Raw genomic sequence first — 24,756 nt, forward strand, 5'->3', positions numbered from 1 at the left:
CTAATTATCTTAACATTTCTTCTACAAATACTAAATCAATAATGTTAAAATTATAATAATGATATTTCCATAACAATAAATAATAAATTGATATTTACTAAGTCAATATGTAACAAAAAAAAATTATAAAATACTTTAAATAAAATATTTTTACACTTACTTGAGAGTTTATTCCGACAAGTTGATGTTATAAAAAAAGCCCTTTCGAATTTCTTGTTACTTATTTTTTACCTACAACATAATAAAATTAATATTTCAATATTAAATAATAAAAGATAAAATAGAGATATAATCATGTTTTATTATTATATTATTAGTAATGATGTTTAATTATTACAAAATTCATTTCTTGCTCGAGTCCTTTGTGTTGTGGCTCCCTTGATAATGGTGACTTGAACATGCTGGATTGGACCTCATTGGTCTCCAAACCTAAAAGTGAAAAAATCCATCCATGTTCTTGTACCCATATCAAATTAATTCACCATGCAATCATATGATAAAAAATAAGATTTCTTAACACTTACAGGTAGTTTGGCCACTTTATTTGCTATTATTTGAAGTTTAGGTTGGGTGGAACTGTTTTGTTGAGAAGGCATCATCCACCTGACTGTGTTGATTGGGCCTTGTGTGTTCTAGTTCCGTTGATGGTATTGGGTAGGACCTTCTGGATTAGACCTTATAGGTCTCTTAATCTACAAGTGAAAAAAATCCAAAATATTATGACTAGACACTATTGGTCTCCAAAAACTCCTTTCATACATATGAAATAAATAATTTGATAATACTTGCAGGCAATCTAGGGTTTATGTTTGCACCAACTTTTGTATGAGGTTGAGGTTCAGGTTGGGTGACAGATTTTTCATGAGAATGCATCATCCACCTTACTATGTTGATTGAGTTTTGTTGGTTTTGGCTTAGACCTGTTGCATTAGTCTCCTTTGTTGGTCTCTCAGCCTAAAATAAAGTATTTATTTAAATAATTATTCTAATACATTAATTAAATTTATTAAAAAAATATTTAATTCAGGATTTTTGTCACCTCTGTTTGGTGGTACAACAGGCGTGTTACCACAAATTTTCCCCCCTCCTATTGTGGCCAGTGTTTCCATATTTTTTTCATGTCATTGTAACCCGCCTTTTGGTCATTCTTCCAGTTGCTATTACTGGTTCATCAAGCTCCTTTCTTTTGTTCTTTTGAGATCTTCCAGGAGGCCTTCTGATTATAGGGGGTAAGATAGATTCATTTGTATTGTAATGAGCCCATTGCTTTGGACATCTAACTGGCCTGACCATGTTTTCATATATACTCAGTTGAGTTTCTTTGGAGTAGTAGCTGCTAACATAGGATTCAGGTCTCTCTTGGTTGAGCATGATAATAGATGCAACATGTATACAAGGAATTCCTGCAAATGTATAGTAAACATAAGTAAATTATATAAATTGTTGTAAACAAGTAAATGCATTATACCTATAAGATCCCACTTTCTACAATTACATGAATGAGATTCTAGGTTTACAACATGTTGATATTCAAATTCAACAGAGACCCCAAACTTATGTCCACCTGCATGCGTAGGCCAACACCTGACAGCATGCACACCATGACTATAAATCAAGTATTGAATACCAATGACAATTAACATATGACAATTAACACAATAAACTAGTAATAAACCAATAAACTATGACAATTAACAGTACACATTAAAAACAGTAAACACATGACAATTAACACAATAAACTAGTAACAAAGCAGTTACACAGTAATACCAATAAACCAATAAACCAATAACCAATAATACCAATAAATTAGTAAACATTAAAAACAACTAACGCTAAATATTAAAAACAGCTAACAGTAAACACAATAATAGCATTAGTATTAGCTAATACCAATAAACTGTTTTTAATGACAGTTAAAATTAAACATTAGAAACAGTAAACACAAACCAATAAACTAGTAAACATTAAAACAACTAACAGTAATACCAATAAACTAGTAAACATTAAAAACCAACAGTAATACCAATAAACCAATAAACAACATTAAAAACCAACAGTAATACCAATACAGTAATACCAATAAACTAGTAAACAGAGTAAGCATGGTAAACATTAAAAACAACTAACAGTAACAGCTAATACCAATAAACTGTTTTTTAATGACAATTAACAGTAAATCAAGTAAAAACAGTAAACATCAAAAACTGTCATAAAAAACAGTAAACAGTTAACACAAAGGAAAACATTTATAAAACACAAACCTTGTTAGTAAACAGTATTAACAGTAGATAATAAACACAACCTCAGATATTCTCAACATTCATAAAAAAACCCAAACAGTTAACACTAACCTTGTTAGTAAACAATTAACATAATCATGTAAACATTTAACATAATCCTAAACAAGTAAATACAGTAAATTACCTTCTAGATTGGAAGCTAACATTCTCAACTTTCTTCTGAATTTTCGGACAAAGTGGACCAATTATCTTTTCAGCAGCTTCTTTCTTAGTTGCAATTCTTTGCATGATATTTGATTTAATCATCTCCATCATGTTTAAGATTGTTTGTCCCTGGCTTCCAAAATCACCTTAATAAAGAAAACTACAATTAATTTAGAGCATGTCACAATTTTTAAAACACAAAGGAAAACACAGTAAAAAAAATATGAAACTTGCACAATTATTTTACCTTATTAAAGCTCTCACACAGGTTGTTAATGAGCATGTCAAACTTGCACCTTGTTGAGAAATGGAACTTTGACCACTGTGAAGGATTCTTATTTTGCAACCAATCAAATGCATCTCTCGACATTGACCTAATTTAATTAATTACATCAGTGAATTCTTTTATGTAAGATACCCTTGCAGCCTTCCACAACACATCTTTTAATGCCTTTCCTTGGTTGTTCCTCTTGGACTTGAAGTTGGAATAAAGATGCCTCACACAAGTTCTGTGCTCAGCATTTGGAAACATTTCTGCAATTGCCTCTACTAGACCCTGTAAGTATCATTTAATTACAAATTAGTAAATGACATGACATAAGTATTTAAAATTAGATGAAAAGCAAGTCTAACATGAATTAATTTACCTTTTGCTTGTCTGACATGAATGTATAGTGATAGGAGTTTGTGAGCTCTAAGTCTTCTTCAAGAGTTTGTAAAATCAAGACCAAGAAGAAAGGTTTTTACTCTCAACTGCAGCATAAGCCAATGGATAGATGCAATCATTTGCATCAACCCCAATTGCTGCTAGTAGATAACTTTGATGATAGCCCTTAAGAAAACAACCATCAAGGCTAATGATTGGTCTACATCCTGCTTTAAATCTATCATTGCAGGTTTGAAGACAGATATACATTCTCACAAAAACCCTATTATCTAGAGGAAAAATGGTTGTTATCCCAGGGTTTGTTCCTCTCAACTCAGCAAGGTAATCATATATCTTTGCATGTGAAACTGAACAAAGACATCTTTAACCTCATACTTTTGTTTTAAAAAATAGACCCAAGTCTAGCGTGAAAAAACATCTGTAAATGCAACATAGTACCTAAAACCATTAGAACACAAAGGTGCAGGACCCCGAATATCAGTAACAACAAGTTCCAAAGACTTAGAATAAACAGTATTAAACAAATAAAATGGAAATTTATGAGATTTAGCTAACTGACAGGCAGTACAGACATGCTCATCTTTTTTATTGACAAAAAGAATATTACACTCTTTCAAAGCTTGTAGCAAAATACTTTTACGAGGATGACCCATCGTTTTATGCCACAAATCTAAAGAATCATGCTTAACATAGGAATACAAAAGAGCATTAGGAGCAGTAGAACATTTATTAGAAACACAAGAATTATTGTGAGCATTAAACTCTTGAGTGTGCTCTATAAACACAGACTTTTCTTGAGACAACACAAACTTGTACATCCCTCCCACTTCATGACCTTAAATAAGAACCTCCCTCGACTCAAGATCTTTCACTTGACAGTATGAGGGGAAGAACTCAAAGGAAACTTTATTGTCATGTGTAAACTTAGACACAGAAAGTAAAAATTTTAGGAACATAAAACAAGTTCCTAAGTTTAAACAAATTTGAATTAAAAAACAAGCTTAATTGGCTAGCACAAGTGATAGGAAGAATATTGCCATTTCCAACATGAACACCTGCAGAAGCATGAGACACAAACCCAACTTGAAGATTATTGTAATCATTTGTAATGTGGTTTATGGCACATGAATCAGGAAACCAAGTATTATCTTTTAACACAACAGGTGTAGCAATAAGGGTTTAAGGAGACTGAGAAAGCCAGGGATTGACAGTCATGTATTGAGACTGAGCACTTGCAGGTGGAACACCATGCTGAATTGTACTGCCGGCAACAGACATAGCAGGAAACACAGGAGCAGAAACTACAAAATTACTGGAAAAAGAAAAAAAATGATTATATAGTGCAGCAGACACATGAAAATTGGGGACCAGGGGAGAGAATCCTTGGGGAGCAGTCATGACCAGGGTTTCAAAAAACGTTCCGAAAACGCGATTTCGTCCGCGATATAGCGGTTTCACCACCGTCCGAGTTACCCGCTACACCCGCAATAGCGCCCGCGACGGCCATAATCAAGGTAAACCCGAAATGACCGAAAATGCGACCACGACCGCGATTTGAAACCCTGGTCATGACAGAAGGAGGATTGTAGTAAAAAGCTGTAGAGTAAGGCAGAACAATATTAGAAGCTGAATTATAAGTACTGACATTAGCTTGAGTGAAATTCTTATTTCTGCCATTATTCCCTTGAGTCTTTCTAAATGACTCATTTTTATAACCCATATCAAACCTATAATAACACATTTTCAACAAGTAGACCCATCATTCCATACAATTGGCGTTGAGATCTGAAGGAGTTAAACCTACCTCTATCTCTACCTCTGCCTCTACTGTTGTTACTGTGGTCCCTAGTATTGTAATTATTAACATCAACATGAGAAAAATGATTATTATGAATCACAGCAATGATATCACCAGTAGACTAATGAGCAGAAAATGTACAGAAGCAGTAATCTGACTATTAAACCCAGACTGTCTGGATATAACAGTCCTAAATTGGCATCAGCATCAAGTAGAATAGTTCTAACAGTCCTATGATAGTAGGAGAAGAACCAACAGTAATAACAGTAACCATAACCTCATACTCAGGAGGAAGACCATTCAATTTAGCAGTAATATGCTCATGCTCATAAATAAGTTCACCACAGCTAGCCAAGTTATCACAAACAGTTTTAATGGACATCAAATAATCACTCAAAGACAGCTCACCCTTCTTTTGTGAGTGCAATATAACCGTCGATAAGACATTAACCCAGATGTATTCTAGCCAATATACAATCTATGTAAAGTATGCCATATTTCAGACGAAGTATTAAGCCCTATAAAATAAGGTAAAACAGACTCACTAATAGTAGACAATAACCAAGAGGCAAGGGCACTATCTTGCTCTTCAAAAGACTTAAACTCAGGATTTATAGCAACTTGACCTTAACGAGTAACATGTTAAGGAGGAATAACATCACTGTCGATATACTTAAGCAACCTGTGTATTAATAGCAAGATAGACTTGTTGATGCCACGACAAGTAATTTTGATCATCTAAAGTAACGATTATCTTTTTTAGTAGAGAACAATCAAGTAGAGGCATTAGAATTGCCAAGATATAATTGACTTTGATTAGAGGCAGTATTCGTCATATAAAAACAGAAGAACACTAGCAGCAGAAATAAATAACGCAGAACAACAATCAGACGAGAAAGAAAAACGTTGATAACGAAAGCAATCCTTCACCAAAAAACCACAATAGAGGCGCTTAATCAGCAAAACAGAAGGATAATAGGAAAGAATATCACCTGAAATCAAGAATTAAACTCAAAGCAAGAAACCGATTAGAAGCGACCGCTTGTCAGAGGAGAACATAATCTCGCGTGACAGGCACCGCGAAGGCGCAGAAATCAAACGTCCTTCAAATTAACACAGAAAAACAACCGAAAGAATAACTCTGATACCATGTGGAGATCCAATGATCGGAGTAAAGAGAAGCAGCGATGGTGATTTATTAAGAACACTGAAGAATGATAAACAAAAGAAAGAAGAAGAGAGTACTTTTGTTATTTCTCAAGTATATTGAAACCCAGACTTACAAGAGCTTTTATAATGGGCCAGCTTATAATCACTGAGCCCAACTAACTGAAAACAGTTAGAACAGAAATATAACAGCCTATATACTCTATTATTGTTGTGTCAGTTTATTTCCACCCATTCACTTCGAGTTTTAACTCCCTCTTCCATTAATCCTGATTTTTACTAAATTTTATTAATCTTCAAAATTTCCACACACCCAAAAAAACAATGATTCAATCCTCATTTCTAAAACAAGAATAAGAAGGAAAGAAATCCTATCGCATCAATACGGGTGGCACCACCCTTGTCTTTGCCTCAAAGTTGTGGCCAATAGGGAATCCATTAATGGTTGAGGATAAATACAATCATCCTAAAATTTAAATTTTCTTCGATTAGTCATTTATTTTATTGATTGTGTCCACCCCGAAATTTTATATGTACCCATCCTATTCAAAAATTTTAAGGTATGGTTGCTTCTAGAAAATATTTTCTGTTTTTATTTTTAGAAAATAGGTTTTATTTCCAGTTTTTTGAAAATTAGAAAATATGTTTGGTTACTATAAATAAAAACTTGAATCCAAAAATAAAATAGTAAAAAATTATTTAATTTTTAATTTTTAAAAATAAAAATGAATAAATAGTTATTAAAAATTAAATTAAATTAAATTGTAATTATTAAAAAATTTCATTACATTAATTTAACTTGTGAATTATGAAAATATAAAACAATAAAGTTGATAAGGAATTTCATAACCCAAAATTTATTTTAGTTTATAATAAGAATATAATGTTATTGTATATTGTAAATCAATTAAATTTTAAAAATATACAACAATATTGTTATAAGCAAGAGCACATAAAAGTGTCATTAAAATAAAAATATTTTTAATAATAATTGAGGCCCTCAAATTTTTGGAAAAAAATAATTAGTGTAGCCCCTGAACGTTTTTGCATTGAAAAAATTAATCTAACCCTTTGAAGAACATAATCAAACTTTGACTGTCATGACACTTATATGACAGTTCATAAACTTACATGGCAATTACAATATTGATGTGACAGTTTACGAACCTGTTGTGGCAGTACAAATAGACAATGATGTGATAGATGTTGAACAATGTTTTGATATAACAATTTAAGGTAAAATGTTTTTGGACTTGAATTGAATTTATTCAAAGTTTTCAAAAGGTTTCAAAAATAATTCAAAGTCCATTAAATTCATATTTGAGCAAAAAAATTAAGAGGTACAGATACCCCTATGAATGGGTATCGATACCCCTATCAATACCTCTTATGAACGGGTGAATTGGCAAAAAAATATCGCTGGAAGCTTTTGCAAAAAATTGAAAATATTTACACAGCGATTTAGAGTGGTTCGACTTTCTCAACCAAAGTCTACGTCCACTACCTTAGCTATCCACACTAAGGATTTTCGACAAATTCACTAATTTGTCTTTCTTTTGAGGACAAAAAGTAACCTTACAACTCCCTCAAGAATTATACCTCAAATTCTTGAAAACACTCTCTCTCCCAAAGAGAAAATTACAAATTCCGCAAACTTACATAAAAACCTCACAAGGCAAGATGTTTGCACAATTCTAGAACAAGAAAATAACACTCAAAGATGAAAACAATTGAGCACAAAATGTGTTCTTGAAAGCAAAATGAATTTTGAAGGAAAATTTGCTTGAATTTCACAAACTTGATGTTTAATGCTCTCTCTTGATTCTTTCTCAATTCTTATTGATCAATGGCTCCTGAGCTTGTTTAAATACACCTTGGATCACTTTTGAACGTTGGGGATCATTGGTGAAGTCAATAGAGCCGTTATGGTGTAATTATCGTTTAAAAAATATGTTGGGAGCGTAGGTGTATCGGTACACTCTCTAGGTGTATCGGTACACTCAGTGTAAAATTCAAATATTTTGAAAGTTGGTTGACTTAGTATATCGGTACATCCCAGGTATATCGGTACACTAATTACATTCGATGTTTCTTGGAGCCAGGAGTGTATCAATACATTGGCTATGTATCGGTACACTAATTACATTCGATGTAGGGGGTGTATTGGTACATACAAGAGTGTATCGGTACATCCCTTTATAAAAAAAATTTCTGGCCCGATTAAGATTCGAAATACTTTGTAAAATTGTTTCAAAAATATTTTAAGATTGAAACACAATTTTACACTTAAGTAAGGATTAAAATTGACATTTGAAAACTTGTAGTAATATTTTTTTTATATTCGAATAATTTTACTCGAATATTAATTTTGAAATCAAATATAAAATCTTAAAATTCAATAGTATTTTATTTGTTATATCGAAACATCAAAATGTTTTCAACAATCTCCCCTTTTTTGATATAACAAAACATTTAAGTAATATTAAGATTTTCTTTGAAATCAATTTTCAAAATTACTCCCCCTAACTTTATTCTCTCCCTTTTTGTTAAATTAAAAAAACTCTATAAAACGTTTTTAAACAATATAAATAGCCAATTGATATAGATATATAGTTTAAGCTGCTAAGATCACAATCAAGAGAAAGATTAGCCATTAGTCCATAATCAATATTCATAACAAATATGTAAATTTGGAATTGGTCATAATTTGTCTAAAATGTTAATGATGCATAACTAACATAAAATTCAATTTAAGTTTAAAAGTAATAAGCATTTGTTGAAAACATTTTGATGTTTCGATATAACAAATTAAGTTAAATGAATTTTCAGATTTTACAAAAGATTTTCTAAGTATATTCGATATAATTATTCGAATATCAAAATATTACTCTAAGTCTTTCAAAGTTCATTTTAATCCTTACTAAAGTGTAAAATTGTGTTTTATACTTAAACTATTTTTAAAACAATTTTATAAAGTATTTCGAACCGTTTCAAAGACAAGAAAAATCATATTGCCCAGGGGGTACCGATTCCCCCTGTCTAACGGTCAAAAACAGATTGCACTTAGGGAACCGATTCCCCATGAGGGGGTACCGATTCCCCCATGCTCCAAGATATTTTATTAATTGTTTCTCATCTCCAAACGGCTCCAAAACATCCCCAATGACTATATACGACTTCAAACACATTCCAAGCTATAAATAAAAGCCAAGGACACTTGAAGAAGCAAGAGAACAACTATCCAAGCAATCAAACACAAGAGAAGAGTTTTTCAATCTTATTTCATCTTTCTCTTGTAAATATTTTGTTCTTGTGAGCTCAATCTTCTAAACACCTACCTTAGAGAGGTTTTCTTGTTTACATCTTTTATCCTTTTGTAAAGGGGAAAGGTTCTAGCTTAGCCCGTGTAAAAGCTAGGGAAAGGTTCTAGTTTAGCCTGGAAAAACTAGGGAGTTTGTAAGGTTACTCTTTATCCTCAAAAGAAAGAACAAATTAGTGAATTTGTTGGAAAATCCTTGGTGAGGAGCTAAGGTAGTGGACGTAGACTTTGGTTGAGAAAGTCGAACCACTATAAATCGCTGTGCAATTCTCTATCTTTCAATCTCCTTACTCCCTAAACACAAAACTGTTCCGACCCCTCTTTACAAACCGTTTCGGTTATTATCGATTCGAGCTTCTGAAAATCTTAACAATTGGTATCAGAGCCTAACTCGTTAAGAAGGTTTAACCACCTTAAGACGATCCTCGAAGAATCTCTACCGATTTCAAACACAACCGAAAAGATGGCTTCCACCTCCGACTCGTTCCACATGGAAGACTCCCTACCAGCCGACAAACCTCCATACTTCAATGGAGTCAACTATCATCATTGGAAGAAATTAATGAAGGTATTCATCCAATCCAATAATCTTGATGCATGGGAGATAATCGAGAACGGCTACTCTTCTCCAAAGAAGAATGAGAAAAAGAGGAGTGACAAAAAACGGATGAAATCTATGAAAGCTCAACTTAATGCCAAGGCCATGCACATGCTATTTTGTGCATTTGGTCATGAAATCTATGAAGGGGTTTCTTCATGTTCAAGTGCCAAGGAGCTTTGGAATAAGCTCGAGGAAATCCATTGAAACAAGAAAGAAGAACCAACAAAGGTGGTGTCTCTAATGGCTTGTGAAGAGCCCGAGGTATCTTCTAACTCAAATGAATTTAATTCATATACGTTTGATGAGTTACAAGATGCTTTAATAGGTTATTCGAAGTTTGAGACCATGAACTCCAAATATAAAAAAATGATTTCAAAATTTAAAATCGAAAACGATTTTCTTTTGAAAACAAAAATAGATTTTGAAAGCCAAAATGAAATTTTGAAAAAGGATTTAGAGCTTTCAATAATAAAAATTGATAATTTTGAAAAACAATTGTGATTTAAAAGTTAAGCTTGAATGCTTAACAAAAGAAAAAGGAATCATTTTAAATAATTCATTTAGTTCAATAATGACAATATGCTCACATTGTCATTATCATGGTCATTTGGAACATACTTGTCCTTTGAAGAAAGGAAAACGTTTTAAAATTAGCAAGTATGGGTTCCGAAAGGAACAAGGGGCATTGTAACTAACGTTCAAGGATCCAAAGCAATTTGGATACCAAAATCTACTTAAATGTTGTAGGTGTGTGGGAGCAATGGTGATGAAAGTGATGTATTCAAGATGCTCTAGCCACACATGAAAAAGGAATAGGTAACCTCTAAGCTTAATGCTTTTAATTTTGGTTATTTGGTTGCTCATTTGATTTTAAGCATGCATGAGTTTTGGTTTTAAATGATTATGCATCATTTTTTTAATCTCATGTATGTTGAAAAGATGATTATGATGAACATTTTAAAGTTATATTAATTTTTAAGAATTTTAGTTCATCATAATAAATTTTGGTCAAAATTGGTTTTAATGCAATTGATATCTCTCTAACAATTGATATCAATTTTTCAAATACTTTGATTTTACAAATTTTAAAATTTTTGACCTAAATTTGAATGTTTATGCATGTGGTTTAAATTAAAATGATATCTCTCTAACAATTGATATCAAAATTTTCAAATGCATAACATTTTTGGAAAACTTTATGCATATGAACTTAATTTTAACAATTGGTATTGATATCAAATTTCAACAATTGGTATTGCATAAAGTATTTTAGTCTTTGATATATTGAATTTCATATGCTACTAACATATTTGTTATTCTTTTTTGAAATTCAATTTTGTTTAAGTGTCAAGATCTGAAAAGCAAAATTTTATTTGGAATGCATTAATTGAGGGGGAGCTTTGATTTTTCAAATGATTTTTTAAAATGTCAAATTTACTACTTACTCTCTAAAGTTATTTTGAACTTCAAAGATTATAGTCTTTTTGATTTAACAAAAAGGGGATAAGTGTTAAAGTATTTTAAAGGGGAGAAATGTTAAAGTAAGGAGGAGTAATTTTTCAAACTTGATTTCAAAATCTTAAAATTACTCAAATGTTTTGTTATATCAAAAAGGGGGAGATTGTTGAAAACATTTTGATGTTTCGATATAACAAATTAAGTTAAATGAAATTTAAGATTTTACAAAAGATTTTCTAAGTATATTCGATATTTCGAATATCAAATATTACTCAAAGTCTTTCAAAGTTCATTTTAATCCTTACTAAAGTGTAAAATTGTGTTTTATACTTAAACTATTTTTAAAACAATTTTACAAAGTATTTCGAACTGTTTCAAAGACAAGAAAAATCAGATTGCCCAGGGGCTACAGATTCCCCCCATGGGGTACAGATTCCCCCCAGGGGGAACAGATTCCCCCCCAGGGGGTACCGATTCCCCCTTGTCTAACGGTCAAAAACATATTGCACTTAGGGAACCGATTCCCCATGAGGGGGTACCGATTCCCCCCACGCTCCAAGCTATTTTATTAATTGTTTCTCATCTCCAAACAGCTCCAAAACATCCCCAACCCCTATATACGACTTCAAACATATTCTAAGCTATAAATACAAGGTAAGGACACTTGAAGAAGCAAGAGAATAACTATCCAAGCAATCAAACACAAAAGAAGAGTTTTTCAATCTTATTTCATCTTTCTCTTGTAAATATTTTGTTCTTGTGAGCTCAATCTTGTAAACACCTACCTTAGAGAGGTTTTCTGTTTTACATCTTTTATCCTTTTGTAAATGGGAAAGATTCTAGCTTAGCCCGTGTAAAAGCTAGGGAAAGGTTCTAGTTTAGCCCGGAAAAACTAGAGAGTTTGTAAGGTTACTCTTTATCCTCAAAAGAAAGAACAAATTAGTGAATTTGTTGGAAAATCCTTGGTGAGGAGCTAAGGTAGTGGACATAGACTTTGGTTGAGAAAGTCGAACCACTATAAATCGTTGTGCAATTCTCTATCTTTCAATCTCCTTACTCCCTAAACACAAAACTGTTCCGACCCCTCTTTGCAAACCGTTCCAGTTGTCGATTCGAGCTTCTGAAAATCTTAACAGCATTCAAACCAAAAAGAATCCAAATATCCAAAAACATTCAAAATGTTTTAACAATAAGTTCTAATTCAATCCAAGAAAACTTAGCAAGAAAGTTCTAATCATCCATAGATTGATAGGGAGCAGGAAAATGTGATCGTATAGAAGCCATATCGAGTGAAAGCGCATGTAGTCGCTCGTTGATTGCTTCCTTATTAGCACGCATCTCTCGTTGAATATCCAATTGTTGAGCCCCTATAGCGGTTAATTGGGACTCTATGGATGCAAACCTTAAATCAAATGTCTCCAAAAATGATCTAAAGTATTGAGGCATTTGATCCTCTTGCTGGACCGGCTCGTCCTCCGGTACGCGATCATCGATATCTCACATAAGTTCTTCAAGCTCGGGATCATCATCAGCTGTCGGTGTCGGTGCTGCTCGTGAAGAACTAGCACCCGGTGTTTTCTCGGTGGATCGAACCCATTGATCTTTTTCCCTGACCATCCCAATTTCTTTAAGGTTATAAAATTTATTGGGTTCTTAAGAGGGATTGCTACATCAAACTGGACCCTAAGATTGGATTTGATAAACAAATTACTTAGAAGACAACCGTAAACTAAGGTTTCTATATATTTAGACGGATATTGTTCACGGTTTCAACTAGCTCACCAAAAATGATTTGTGGCAAATTTATTTTCTTTTTATGTTGGTTAAAATGTGTCCACCATAAATCTAAAACTCTAAGGGTGGAGTACCTACCTCTAGATGGTATAAACCACCAAGAGATGATCAAATGAAGAAAACGCTCGTGATGAGTTAATAAGGTACTTGCACTAGCCTTAGCTTTATAACGTGTACCCACAATTTCTTTTTCGTTATCTAAAACCTCATCATCTAAACCAAAGGTATTAGCGATTGTGTAGGAGTAAATATAAATGAATTGACCTAAGAGATAAGATCGAATCCCTACGGTGGCAGTTCGAGACTCGTTTTGGACACAAACCGCATTGGAATAGAAAATGCTGACTAGTTGGTGATAAACGATGGACTTGAGTTGAAAAAATTTATCAAATCTCCAAGATTTAAGGGTAGAAAGATATTAAAATTTCATATCGACCATAGCTTGGATTGAGGGGATAGGCTCTTCCTGGATTTTATATGACTCGAATGAGTTAACAAACCTATGGTAGAGATCTTCTCGTCGATCAGGTTGGTTAAAACAAGAATTAAGATAGTCATATCGGGAGCGTTTGGGTTTAGATTTTGAGGTGGAATAGAAGGTCGGTTTTGAGGTTGGTTTGACGAGCGTTTGGAATGAGACATGGTTAAATCAGAATGGGATTAAGGTTACCTGCAATTTGAAAATACATGTATGCAATATAATCAATTTTGAAAAACTATTTTGAAAAATAATGTTTGAAAAATCATATTACGTATAGTTTTCATGAAAAACAACATAATTAAATCAAAAACAACAATTTTAAAATCAAATTATTTTTTTATTTTGAAAATTCTGATTTTTTTTGAAAAATACTTTGTTTTTGATAAAATTAGGTTTAGATTATAGTTCAGAATCATAATATGAACAATGCCCGATATCTAATTCAACCTAGAACTAATTAAAACTAGTCATATGTTCAAAAATCAATAAAATAGAGTTTTAGAAAAATTACTTTGAAAATTCAGATTTGAGTGGAATGTAATTTTGTTTGCACGAATTTAATGAATGTAGAAGGATTGTATGTTGAAAAACGAACAAATTCCAACTTGAATCATTGAAAAAGAGCAAAGATGGAGATTTTGAGTAGAGATGAGCAATACGGCGGGATAGTATTTTAGTTTAGGTTTTGAGAAAATGAGGAAATTTTAGGAATTTAAACCTAAAACCCGATGGGTGTATCGGTACACTCCTGAGTGTATCAATACACATTCAATGAATATATTAGTACACATTCATAGTGTATTGATACATAGCGAGGGGGTATCGATACCTAGGTATCGATACACTATTGCACAAAAATTTTAAAAACTGTTTTTAAGCACTTATGTTGGGATTTTCGGAAGCTCGATTCGACAATCGAAACGGTTTGCAAAGAGGGGTCGGAACAGTTTTTGAGTTTACGGAGTAAGGAGATTGAAAGATAGAAAATTTCACAGCGATTTAGAGTGGTTTGACTTTCTAAACCAAAGTCTATATCCACTACCTTAGCTCCTCACCAAGAATTTTCCAACAAATTCACTAATTTGTTCTTTCTTTTGACGACAAAGAGATAACCTTACAACTCCCTAGTTTTTCCGGGCTAAACTAGAACCTTTCCCTAGCTTTTACACGGGATAAGCTAGAACCTTTCCCCTTTACAAAAGGATAAAATAAGTAAACAAGAAAACCTCTCTAAGGTATGCGTTTACAAGATTGAGCTCACAAGAACAAAATATTTACAAGAGAAAGTTGAAATAAGAATGAAAAACTCTTCTCTTGTGTTTGATTGCTTGGATAGTTGTTCTCCTATTCTTCAAGTGTCCTTAGCTTGTATTTATAGCTTGGAATGTGTTTGATGTTGTATATAGCCGTTTGGGGATGATTTTTCTACTCAAAAAGGCTTTTAATAACATGGTGCATCGGTGCACTATCATGGTGCATCGATACCCCTTCATTAAATTCAAATAAACTAGTCGTTGTAGCCTTTGTGCATGGATGCACATCAGGATGCATCGATACACAACCTTGATGCATCGATGCACTAATTGCATTCGGTGTTTGAGTGCATGGATAGACTGCATGGTGCATCGATGCACTAGTGCAGGTGCATGGATGCACTGCAGAGATGCATGGATGCACTGCAGGGGTGCATGGATGCACTTTAACACCTTTTAGCATTTTCGCTCAAATCCGAATTTAATGGACTTTGAATTATTTTTGAAACCTTTTAAAACTTTGAATAAATTCAATTAAGTCCAAAAACATTTTGTAAATTCAATTCAAGTCCAAAAACCATTTTGCCTAAAATTGTTATATCAAACATAGTTCAACAATCTCCCCTTTTTGATATAACAAAACATTTGAAAAATTGTTTTGGCAAAACTCCCCTTAAAATTGTTTAATGAAAAATATATCAATTGTTAACAATTGTTGGAAAATATATAAAAATGTTAAGCTCCCCCTTTTTTCATTTAGAAATTGAATTTTTCAAACCAAACTTCTCCCCCTTTTTGTTATATCAAAAACAATTCGATCTTTGAAGTTCAAAATAACTTTGGAGAGTAAGTGGTAAATTTGAAATTTAAAAATCATTTGAAAAATCAAAGCTCCCCCTCAATAAATGCATTCCAATCAAAATTTAGCTTTAAGAACTTGACACTTAAAAAGAAATTGAATTGCTACAAAGAATAACAAATGTGTTAGTAGCACATGAAATTTAATATATCCAAGACTAAAATACTTTATGCAATACCAATTGTTGAAATTTGATATCAATACCATTTGTTAAAATTAAGTGCACATATATAAAGTTTTCCAAAAATGTTATGCATTTTGAAAATTTTGATATCAATTGTTAGAGATATCATTTCATTTAAACCATATGCATAATCATTTAAATTTAGGTCAAAAATTTAAAATTTGTAAATTCAAAACATTTGAAAAGTTGATATCAATTATTAGAGAGATATCATTTGCATTTAAAACCAATTTTGACCAAAATTCATTATGATGAACTAAAAATTCTGAAATATTATTAAGACATTAAAATGTTCATCATAATTTCCTTTTAAATACATGAGATTAAAATAATACATAATATTTAAAATCAAAACTCATGCATGCTTAAAATTAAATGAGCAACCAAATAACCAAAATTAAAAGCATTAAGCTTAGAGGTTACCCATTCCTTTTTCATATGTGGCTAGAGCATCTTGAATATCATCATCTTCATCACCATTTCTCCCACACACCTACAAGAGACATTCATTTTCGATTTTGGTATCCAAATTGCTTTGGATCCTTGGATTTTAGTTTCAATGCCCCTTGTTCCCTTAGGAACCCATACTTGTCTAATTTTAAAATGTTTTCCTTTCTTTAAAGGACAAGTATATGACCATGATAATGAAAATGTGAGCATATTGTCATTATTGAACTAAATGAATTATTTAAAATGATTTCTTTTTCTTTTGTTAAGCATTCAAGCTTAACTTTTAAATCAAGATTTTCTTTTTCAAAACTTTCAATTTTTATTTTTGAAAGCTCTAAATCCTTTTTCAAAATTTCATTTTGGCTTTCAAAATCTATTTTTGTTTTCAAAAGAAAATCGTTTTCGATTTTAAATTTTGAAATCATTTTCTTATATTTGGAATTCATGGTCTCAAATCCCAAACACAACTTATTATAAACATCTTGTAACTCATCAAAAGAATAAGAATTTAATTCATTTGAGCTAGAAGATACCTCGGGCTCTTCAAGAGTCATTAAAGACACCACCTTTGTTGGTTCTTCTTTCTTGTTTCCATGGATTTCCTTGAGCTTATTCCAAAGCTCCTTGGCACTTGAACATGAAGAAACTCCTTCATAGATTTCAGGACCAAATGCACACAACACCATGTGCATGGCCTTGGCATTAAGTTGAGCTTTCTTCCGTTCTTTGTCACTTTGCTTCTTCTCCTTCTTCTTTGGAGAAGAGTATCCGTTCTCGATTATCTCCCATGCATCAAGATCATTGGATTGGATGAATACCTTCATTAATTTCTTCCAATAATGATAGTTGACTCCATTAAAGTATGGAGGCTTGTCCGTTAGTAGAGAGAGTCTTCCATGTGAAACGAGCCGGAGGTTGAAGCCATCTTCTCGGTTGTGTCAGGAATTGGTAGAGATTATTTGAGGATCGTCTGAAGGTGGTTAAACCTTCTTAATGAGTTAGGCTCTGAAGCCAATTGTTGTGATTTTTGGAAGCTCGATTCGACAACTGGAACGGTTTACAAAGAGGGGTCAGAACAGTTTTTGAGTTTAGGGAGTAAGGAGATTGAAAGATAGAAAATTGAACAACGATTTAGAGTGGTTCGACTTTCTAAACCAAAGTCTACGTCCACTACCTTAGCTCCTCACCAAGAATTTTCCAACAAATTCACTAATTTGTTCTTTCTTTTGACGACAAAGAGATAACCTTACAACTCCCTAGTTTTTCCGGGCTAAACTAGAACCTTTCCCTAGCTTTTACACGGGATAAGCTAGAACCTTTCCCCTTTACAAAAGGATAAAATAAGCAAAAAAGAAAACCTCTCTAAGGTAGGTGTTTACAAGATTGAGCTCACAAGAACAAAATATTTACAAGAGAAAGTTGAATTAAGAATGAAAAACTCTTCTCTTGTGTTTGATTGCTTGGATAGTTTTTCTCCTATTCTTCAAGTGTCCTTAGATTGTATTTATAGCTTGGAATGTGTTTGATGCTGTATATAGCTGTTGGGGATGTTTTGGAGCCGTTTGGGGATGATTTTTCTACTCAAAAAGGCTGTCCATAACATGGTGCATCGGTGCACTATCATGGTGCATCGATACCCCTTCATTAAATTCAAATAAGCTAGCCATTACTAACTGTTGCAGCCTTCGTGCATGGATGCACATCAGGATGCATTGATGCACAACCTTGATGCATCGATGCACTAATTGCATTCAGTGTTTTAGTGCATAGATGCACTGTATGGTGCATCGATGCACTAGTGCAAGTGTATGGATGCACTGCAGGGGTGTATGGATGCACTTTGACACTCTTTAGCATTTTGGCTCAAATCCGAATTTAATGGACTTTGAATTATTTTTGAAACCTTTTAAAGCTTTGAATAAATTCAATTAAGTCCAAAAACATTTTTTAAATTCAATTCAAGTCCAAAAACCATTTTGCCTTAAATTGTTATATCAAAACATAGTTCAACAACTTAGAATGCTAAATTAATTAGCTCTAGTGGTATTGGCAACTCATATCACTATGTTCAATCAATCAAATCTATCTTTAAATTTTATTTGAACATATAATTAATTTTCACTAAAGATCATAAACTCTCCCTAACTATTAGCAAAGTATGCAATCAAAAATTGTTATTTTTATAAGCATTTTTCAATTCTAATTAAAAGTGCTAAAATTATTTTAAGCGCTAAGTCAAGGTAGGTTTGTCAAACCTAATTCTCTCCTAAGTGTCCAAAATCTCTCTTTTTCTAAAGGTTTTGTAAAAATATCCGCTAATTGATGCAAAGTATCAACATATTCTAGAACTACATCTCCTTTAGTGACATGATCTTTAATGAAATGATGTCTAATTTCAATGTGTTTAGTTCTAGAGTGTTGGATGGGATTTTTAGTGAGAAAAATAACACTAGTATTGTCACACTTGATAGGTATGGTACCAAATTCAATTCCATAATCTAAAAGTTGTTGTTTCATCCATAAAACTTGAGCGCAACAACTACCAGCTGAAATGTATTCCGCTTCAGTGGTAAATAATACAACACAATTTTGTTTCTTTGAAAACCAAGAAATCAGCATATTTCCTAGGAATTGACAAGTACCGGAGGTGCTTTTCCTATCTATTTTGTATCCTCCATAATCCGCATCAGAGAAGGCATGCAAGCTAAAACTAAAGTCTCTAGGATACCAAAGTCCTAAACTATGAGTGTCCTTAAGGTATCTAAAGATTCTCTTAATGGCTTTTAGATGTGATTCTTTAGGGCATGATTGAAATCTAGCATATAAGCAAACGCTAAACATAATGTCTGGTCTACTTGCGGTTAGATAAAGCAAAGAGCCAATCATAGACCTATAAAGTTTAACATCTACACATTTACCTCTTTCATCTTTGTCAAGCTTTATAGATGAGCTCATTGGAGTGGCTTGAGGTTTTCCATCTTCTAATCCAAACTTTTTGATCATATCCTTGAAGTATTTTGCTTGATTGATGAAGATGCCATATTTTCTTTGCTTGATTTGGAGCCCCAAGAAATATGAAAGCTCCCCCATCATGCTCATCTCAAATTCACTTTGCATTATCTTAGAAAATTCTTGGCAAAGAACTTCATTAGTATAACCAAATATTATATCATCAACATAAATTTGCACTACTAATAAATCTTTACCATTTCACTTTAAAAACAATGTAGTGTCAACCTTCCCTTTTGAAAAACATTTTTTTATTAAAAAGTTTGACAATCTTTCATACCAAGCTCTAGGATCTTGTTTTAAACCGTATAAAGCTTTTGTCAATTTAAAAACATGATTTGGAAATTTTGAATCATCAAAACAGAGGTTGTTCCACATACACTTTTTCTTTTATAAAACCATTTAAAAATGCACTTTTAACATCCATTTGATATAATTTAAATTCATTGAAACGTGCAAATGCTAATAACATTCTAATTGCTTCCATTCTAACTACGGGAGCATATGTTTCATCATAGTCTATGCCCTCTTCTTGAGTATAGCCTTGAGCAACAAGTCTAGCCTTGTTCCTCACTATATTACCACTTTCATCAAGCTTATTTCTAAATACCCATTTAGTACCTACAGTAGATTTATTTCTAGGCCTTTCAACTAGTGTCCAAACTTTACTTCTCTCAAAATGATTTAATTCTTCTTGCATAGCCATAATCCAATTTTCATATTTTAATGTTTCTTGGATATTCTTAGGCTCTATGCATGAAATAAAAGAAACATAATTACATATATTTCTAAGAGAAGATCGAGTTGTTACCCCTTTGGATGGATCACCTATAATTTCATCATCCTTGACATAGTTGTATTCTCTTGGGTAAAAGACTTCCCTTTATTCGATGGTTGGATTCTCGAGAGTATCGTGAGTTTCCTCATCTTTCATTTCTTCCTTTGATGATGGTTCTCCAACGTCATGGGTATTTACAATACCTACGTCATCATCAATAAAAGAATCCTTCCTCGGAAGGGGATTATCATCGAAAACAACATGTATAAACTCTTCTACCACTAAATTTCTTTTATTAAATACTCGATAAGCTTTAGAATTTAAAGAATAACCCAGAAAAATTCCTTCATCACTTTTAGCATCAAATTTGCCAAGGTTATCTTTACCGTTGTTTAAAACAAAACATTTACATCCAAAAGGATGAAAATAGCTAATGTTAGGCTTTTTATTTTTGAAAAGTTCATACGGAGTTTTCTTTAAAGTAGGTCTAATCATTACTCGATTAATAACATAACAAGCAGTATTTTAGGCTTCCACCCAAAAATATTTTGGCAAATTGTTTTCATAAAGCATAGTTCTAGCCATTTTTTCTAAAGTTCTGTTTTTCCTCTCAACAACTCCATTTTGTTGAGGGGTTCTAGGTGCTGAAAAATTATGGCTAATTCTATTAGAATTACAAACTCAGTAAATCCAAGATTTTCAAATTCAGTACCATGATCACTCCTTACACTAAAAATGGAGTAACCTTTTTTCGTTTTGGATTACTTTTGAAAACATGATGAATTTTTCTAATGCTTCATCTTTAGTACTTAAGAATAGAACCCAAGTATATCTAGAATAGTCATCTACTAATACAAAACAATATTGTTTTCCACCCAAGCTAACAGTCCTAATTGGCCCAAAAAGATCTATATGGATCAATTGTATTACTCTACTAGTTGATACATCATTAATGGACTTAAAGGAAGCTCTTTTATGTTTTCCTTTAGCACAAGCATCACAGATTTTATCTTTATCAAATTTTAGCTTTGGCAACCCTCTTACTAAATCTCGTTAAATTAGTCTTTGTAAAACACTCATGCTAGTGTGTCCTAGTCTCCTATGCTATAACCAAATATCATGTTCATCCTTAGCAACTAAACACAAGTTAGTCATATTAATAGAATCTAAATGCACCATGTATATGTTTCCTATTCTATGACCAACAAGCATAATCCGATTAGATACAATGTCAACAATTTTACAACCATTTGTTTCAAATAAGACATTGTATCCTTTGTCACATAATTGACTAATACTCAATAGATTATGCTTTAACCCATTCACAAATAATATTTTTTCTATTTGTATGGAAGAGGTATTACCTATAGTACCTATACCTTCAATGTAACCTTTTAAGTTGTCACCAAAGGTTAACACTCTTCCATTTTTGTCGTTAAGCTCTATAAACCGTCTCTTGTCTCTGAGCATGTGTCTTGAGGGTTTTGTAAGGTTACTCTTTGTCCTCAAAAGAAAGACAAATTAGTGAATTTGTGGAAATTCCTTAGTGTTGATAGCTAAGGTAGTGGACGTAGACTTTGATTGAGAAAGTCGAACCACTCTAAATCGCTGTGCAAATTTCTTTCAATTTTCTGCAAAAGCTTCCACCGAAATTTTAATTGCCAATTCACCCCCCTCTTGGCCATATTCGTCAATCGATTAACTCAACAATTGGTATCAGAGCCTAACTCAATTGAAGGTTTAATCACCTCTTGAGTCAATTCGGGAAGAGTTACATCGATAATCAAAGTCATCAATGGCCTCTACTTCAAACTTCGACTCTGGTCTCGATTCGATGCCCGTCAACAAGCCCCTTTTCTTCAATGGGGCTAACTATGCTTATTGGAAAAATAGGATGATGTACTTTATTCAAGCAAGTGACATGGGAGCATGGAATGTCATAGAAGAAGGATACATCAAGCCTCTCACTCATCCAAGATTGTGGAGTGAAGGAGAGACAAACATATTCCAGCTCAACTCCAAAGCCATCCATATCATATTTTGTGCTCTTGGACCAGATGAATACGGAAGAGTTTCATCTTGTACAACCGCTAAAGAAATATGGGACAAACTTCAAGTCACTCATGAAGGTACCGATGAGGTAAAGAAATCTAAAATTAGTATTCTAACGCATAGCTATGAAAATTTCAGGATGAAACCAAATGAAGATATCAAAGCTATGACAGATAGATTTTCAACGATTTTCAATGGTCTCAAATCATATGGAGAGATCATTTCAAATGAAAAGCTTGTGAGGAAGTTAGTTTACTCCCTTCCAAAATCGTGGCAATCAAAGAAGACGACAATCATCGAGTCTAAGGACCTAACGTCCTTAACTCTTGAAGAGCTAATATGTTCACTCCTCACTCATGAAATGATGCTTGAAGATGAGGTGAACCTTGATAAGATTGAAGAGACACCAAAGGAGAAGGAGAAGAAGAAAAACATTGGAGTTGCTCTCAAATCCATAAAAGATAAGAGTGATTCGGATGAAGATGATGATGATGAGAAAATGGCATTGTTTGCCAAACGGTTCAGAAAAATGATGAGACCTTGCCGAGGGAGAAAATTCAAACGAATGAAGGCCTAAAAAATGAACCAAAAGATAAGGACCCGATCATTTACTATGAATGCAAAAAGATGGGGCATGTCAAATATGATTGCTCACAATTGAAGAGAAAGGGTCAATCAAAGAATAAGTACAAGGCTAATGTGGCTACATGGAGCGATGAAAAAGGTTTCGATGAAGAATAACAAGAAGTAGCAAACTTGTGCTTGATGGCATTCGGGGAAGATTCTAAGGTAACCTCTAACTCATCTAATTTTGATGATATGTCCTATGATGAGCTATTAGAGGAATATAATGGGTTGGCTTCGCATTATGAGAAATTGTTTTTAAAATATAAAAATAATGTTTCAAAATTGAAAAATGAAAATAAACTCATATCCAAAACCAACAACGATCTTGAAAGTAAAATCAAAGATTTGCAAATCAAACTAGAAGATTTTGAAAAGAAAAATTTGGATTTGCAAAATTTACTTTCAAAGGTCAATGATGATCATCAAAAGAAAATTGATGATCTTAAAGCTTCTTTTAATAAAGTTGGAACAAAACGTTTTGAAAATGGAGAAAATTCAAAATCCAACTCTGTTAGAAAAAGTTTTAAAAACTACAATCATAGAGGTCCCCAAAGACTAATGGAAAAATCGTTAGAAGTATATGGGTTCCTAAAGAGCTCATTACTACTAAAGATAAGGATATCCTACACAAATGGATACCTAAGGGGATTAGGATTTTGGAAACTAATGGATATGGACCCAAAAGAATTTGGGTTCCAAAAATTAGAAATTAATCTATGTTTGTAGGAAAAGGAGCATTGCTACAAGGCATGGGAAATAAATTCAAATTCATGGTACCTTGATAGTGGATGCTTAAGACACATGACCGGAGACAAAAGCCGGTTCATTGAGCTTAACGCCAAAAATGGATGAGAAGTGACTTCTGGTGATGATTCAAAAGGTCACATTGAAGGTATTGATACTATTAGTAATACCTCTTCCATACAAATTAAGAATGTTTTATATGTGAATGGATTAAAGCATAATCTCTTGAGTATTAGTCAATTATGTGATAAGGGATTCAATGTCATATTTAAAACTAATGGTTGTAAAGTCATTGACATTGAATCTAATATGATTATGCTTGTTGGTCATAGAATAGGAAACATATACATGGTGCATTTAGACTCTATAGAAATGACTAATTTATGCCTAGTTGCAAAGGATGAGCATGATAGTTGGTTATGGCATAGGAGACTAGGACATGCTAGCATGAGTGTTTTACAACGGTTAGTTCAAGGAGAATTGGTTCGAGGGATGCCTAAGCTAAAATTTGATAAAGATAAAATCTGTGATGCTTGTGCTAAAGGAAAACAAAAGCGAGTTTCTTTTAAGTCCATTAATGATGTATCAACTAGTAGAGTAATACAATTGATCCATATAGATCTTTTTGGGTCAATTAGGACTGTTAGCTTGGGTGGAAAACAATATGCATTTGTCTTGGTAGATGAATATTCTAGATATACTTGGGTTCTATTCTTAAGTACTAAAGATGAAGCATTAGAAAAATTCATCATGTTTTCAAAAGTAATCCAAAACGAAAAAGGTTACTCCATTTCTAGTGTAAGGAGTGATCATGGTACTGAATTTGAAAATCTTGGATTTACTGAGTTTGTAATTCTAATGGAATTAGCCATAATTTTTCAGCACCTAGAACCCCTCAACAAAATGGAGTTGTTGAAAGGAAAAACATAACTTTAGAAAAAATGGCTAGAACCATGCTTTGTGAAAACAATTTGCCAAAATATTTTTGGGCGGAAGCCTCAAATACTGCTTGTTATGTTATTAATCGAGTAATGATTAGGCCTACTTTAAAGAAAACTCTGTATGAAC

The 24,756-nt window shown here is 32.8% G+C and overlaps 1 long non-coding RNA gene across 2 annotated transcripts; it reads right to left on the minus strand.

Moving 5' to 3' along the window:
* Window positions 1–351: 351 nt before the first annotated feature.
* On the minus strand, window positions 352–6,156 carry LOC120198721. Of its 2 annotated transcripts, XR_005523392.1 has the most exons (7): window positions 3,095–6,156; window positions 2,695–3,003; window positions 2,428–2,593; window positions 1,040–1,403; window positions 820–954; window positions 525–692; window positions 352–429 (listed from the first exon to the last, which is right to left on the minus strand). It is a non-coding gene; the product is annotated as an uncharacterized LOC120198721 (long non-coding RNA). The 2 variants fall into 2 exon arrangements; XR_005523393.1 differs by lacking the exon at window positions 820–954.
* Window positions 6,157–24,756: the final 18,600 nt, after the last annotated feature.

The sequence above is a fragment of the Hibiscus syriacus genome, unplaced genomic scaffold (genome assembly GCF_006381635.1).
Source record: "Hibiscus syriacus cultivar Baekdansim isolate YM2019G1 unplaced genomic scaffold, ASM638163v2 tig00000340_pilon, whole genome shotgun sequence".
NCBI lineage: Eukaryota > Viridiplantae > Streptophyta > Magnoliopsida > Malvales > Malvaceae > Hibiscus > Hibiscus syriacus.